This window comes from Triturus cristatus, chromosome 1_2 (assembly GCF_964204655.1).
Source record: "Triturus cristatus chromosome 1_2, aTriCri1.1, whole genome shotgun sequence".
In the NCBI taxonomy this organism is placed as follows: Eukaryota; Metazoa; Chordata; class Amphibia; order Caudata; family Salamandridae; genus Triturus; species Triturus cristatus.
This window is the reverse complement of record NC_140580.1, coordinates 321,393,510-321,397,599: the sequence shown is the minus strand read 5'-3', so window position 1 is coordinate 321,397,599 and position 4,090 is coordinate 321,393,510.

Genomic DNA, 4,090 nt, shown 5'->3' with positions numbered 1-4,090 from the left:
CGGAGTATAATATAACTGAAATATCGTTTTATATTGTTGTAAGCGCAAGCTGGAAGACTGAACCGAGTGGTTGAAACTACTTAACGAAGATGATATCTGATTAGCTGAGATATTCAAACCCAAGCGGGAACTCCATTTATCCGCAATATTCCCACAGTCGTCCAGTTTAAGCGAGGTAAAAACTTTATAGCCAAGACTAATGAGTGATCTGGCCTTAATAGGATAGAAGCAGTTCCATATATCTGAATCTTCAATTTTTTGTAACTTTATTTTACGTATTAAGTAGTCATGTATCTGAATATATTTAAACTGTGCAGCTGAAAGTAGTTTAAAGATTGTTCTTAGTGTCTCGAAGGCCAATAGTCCATCATTACTGTAAAGGTCCCCAAGTGTTTCGATTCCGGCGACTTTCCACTTATAAAATATACCATCATGAAATATCTCCGGAAGACCGGGGTTAGCCCATAGAGGTAGTTGAGAATGGAACAAAGACGTATTGCATTTGGCCAAGATAAGTTGCCATATTTTGACAGTGTCTCTAATAGTCTTGAATTTTACCCGTTTAAAATAGTTTGGGTCATTAGTTTTGGCTAAGAACATACTGGAGTCCTCGCCTAAAGCAAATTGATAACAATAAAGTGCTTGCGTGTCGCGGATAAGCAGGCCGCGAAGACGACTCAGGAAAGCGGAGAAGTAGTATAATCTGAAGTCGGGGAAGGTCAAACCGCCTTGATTAAGAGGTAGTTTGAGAAGATTAATTGACCTACGAGCCTTCTTATATCCCCAGATATAGCTGCTAAAGATCCCATCTAGCCGTTTGAATTATGTGTTATTAACGAGAAGAGGTATGGACCTAAATAGATATAAAAATTTAGGTAATATATTCATTTTGATTAGATTGATCCTACCGACCATACTTAAGGGAACCTTGTGCCACTTTTTTAGAATTGTAGCAGTTTCTTTAAGGAGAGTCTCATAATTAAGTTTAATTATCTCATTAGTATCAGAAGAAATTTTAATACCAAGGTAAGTGGCTGTTCTACAGGTACCTGCTATTTGAGTCGATGGTTTATAATTCAAAATAACTTGTGTTTTATGTGAGTTGAGTTTATAACCGGAAACTGAGCCGAATTTGTTAGCCTCCTAAATACAGTTGCATGCAAATCTTATTACTAAACTGAGTAATCATGTACCATGTTGTTTTACATTAGTGTTCAAATTGAAGCTGAAATTCGAAACACATCAACACCATAAAAGCATGCGTATCGCAGTGATTGAAAGCGACACTCTAATAAAATTTTGAATATAAAACGCGTGTATATCAAAAGCGTGTTACTCAATATAATAGCTGTCTTTAATAGGCAAAAATTATTTATAAATATAAGCGTGCGTATCGCTGTGAAAGTAAAGCAACACGCAGTAATTATGAGACTTTAACTTTAGCGTGCGTATCGCTGTTCTCCAGCAGACATGCATCTGACAGTGAATTCACTCTTATCCCAAAGAGAAGAGACGCGAAGAACAGTTTAATAAAATATAAGCGTGCGTATCGCTGTAAAATCCAAACGACACGCAGCAATAATGATGTTCCGATTTTAGCGTGCGTATCTCTGATCTCAAGTAAACACAACAAATGTTGTTTTAATAATTAAGCGCTCGCATCGCTGTCTCTCAATCCAGGATAAATGACAACATTCCACGTGGTTAAATCACTAGGCAAACAGACGCACACGGGAAAAAGAAAAGCGCCAGCACAGCGTGAAGTCGTCAACGCTGGATACGTGCTGCTATGTCAACGCTGAATACGTGCTGCCTCTCCGTGATCCTTGACTGTGACGCTTAGAAGACGGAGCTTGGCGTTTGGAAGCTTTAACAGGAACGCCTCGCAAGCCGCGTGAGTAAATCCTTTGCCGTTGCGTGTATACTTTTAATTTTCAATACATTGCGCATGTTAAATATCAATAACTCTACCGCTATAAAATAATGACAAATTTGCCAAGAGTCACTCAACACTCTAACGAAAGTGGCACACACCGATTGCTCCCAGCCCCAATATCAATAAGATTAATAAAAGCGAGCATTTGTGTGTCGATTAATCAACACTTTCTCAATAGAGCAATTTAAAGATAAATAGCGGCGATAATTTAAACTGCGCATTAAAGTGAAAGTGCAGGCACGCAATAATGAATAGTACAAAATAAAAATAGACCATGATATATGCAAACGCAAAGTCTCACCACCGGAAAGAACTTGAAAGGTGTTAGGATCTTCTTCTTGGAGTAGGAACAGGACTGCCGACTACGCCAGTGTGATATTTAAGATGCAGGTTCACATCAAAGTAGATTTTAAAGTAGCTTTATTCTCCATTGAAGATCCCATCCAACCTGTCTCCCAGAACAGCTCCAACTGCTACACTTCAGATCATAACACTATGACATCTCAACCTTCTACAGCGTCATGCATTCTATTATCTCACACATGGTAACCTAAGCTCAAGCATTCTATTATGTCACACATGGTAACGACAGTATTAACCCCTTCGATGCTGCGCAGATTCCGCCGCTGTGCTGACGGAATCTTGCGCGGGTGTGGTCATGACGGAATGGTTCCGTCATGAGCACAGCTCAACCGTGGGTCATGACGGAACCATTCCGTCATGAGCACCGAAGGGGTTAATGAAGAGGAAGATACCACAATCACCTAGTGTAATGATTTGTTTTGATCATATTAAAGTATTTGTTTCGAACACACTTCAGAAATAACAACAAATGTGCTTCATTTGTGCTTCTAATTCTGAAAAACACAGTTCATTTAAATGTTGTTATGTGCTAGAAAAAGCTCTTTCCTGCACCCTCTATCCAGCAAATTTGTCACCTAAATCCTCTAACTTTGAAGTCCGAGAAAGAAAAGTAAACAATCGCCCTCAGTAGACAGCGCCTAACATTTGACCTTTGAATGCAACGCAAGAGATAAGAACAAGATTTACAGGACTGATTACAGAAAGAGTGCACTTGGAAGGATACTGTAAATAAGGTTTGGGGGTAGAGGAGGTACGAACTCAAGCTGGACAGCCTAAATATGTAAAGCCAGTGAATGGAAAGCAAGAAAACGTGAGTTACAAACCACAAAGCCAATGGCAAGCAACGGGCAGAATGAATTCCTAGGTCAACTCTCTGAATATCCCCAAAATGTGTTTAGCACACCAGACAGCTCAGCTGTCTGGTAGGCTGCGAACAAAAAAAACAACCACCTCATGTACAGATGATGTCTTCTTCAGTGACCTTACATTTTTGTTTTTTTTATTCTGAGATTTTGTTCACCACATCAGACATTATTTTTGCATACATGCAACGATGGGGCCCTGCCTGGTGTTCACCTCGCCAATCTGCTGCAATACCTCTCTAGGAATGTTTTGGACATTTCTGTGTCCTCGCTTTCTGAGGCTTGCACCCTTTATTGAGGTTGGCTCTGCTGGAACTTTTCAAATTTTATTTATTCTTCACTTTTAAGTGCTTTCTCATAGTTAAAGTATCAAAGGAGCACCTAACACTCTGCCCTTTGCTCAACATATGGTTGCAGAGTTTAATGCCCTCCTAATTTTTTCTCTGTTGTGGGAAGTGAGAAAAACTACCAAACTCTGGAATGGTTGCTTGTTGTTTCATGGCCCAAAGTCACCCTTGTGCAATTTACTTCTTGTTCTTCTTTAGGTGCTTGAAAACAACAGAACTCCTCATCAGCTGTCTGCCATGACTCAGATGTATAATGCAACGTTGACTCTCAATAGCACCTTCTCTTCTCAAAATAGTCGATGTGACTCTTGTGATCAAGAAATAGGCTCTCTTTGAAGTTGTGGAAAGAACAGGTAAACTTCGAATCAAGTAAAAAATCAAAATACGTAGAAAGGTGCCAGAAGGTCAGCGGAGTTAATACTAGTCTGGGGGGGTTAGAAGCTAAACATCCTAACTGCCTGATAATTTTCTTGCAGTCATCAAACAGTCTGAAAGTTATTAGCAAATTATATTTATTTGCCCTCTTTTATCTTTCCCCGGTCCACCGTATCAGCACAAAACGTGACATACCAACAGAAAGA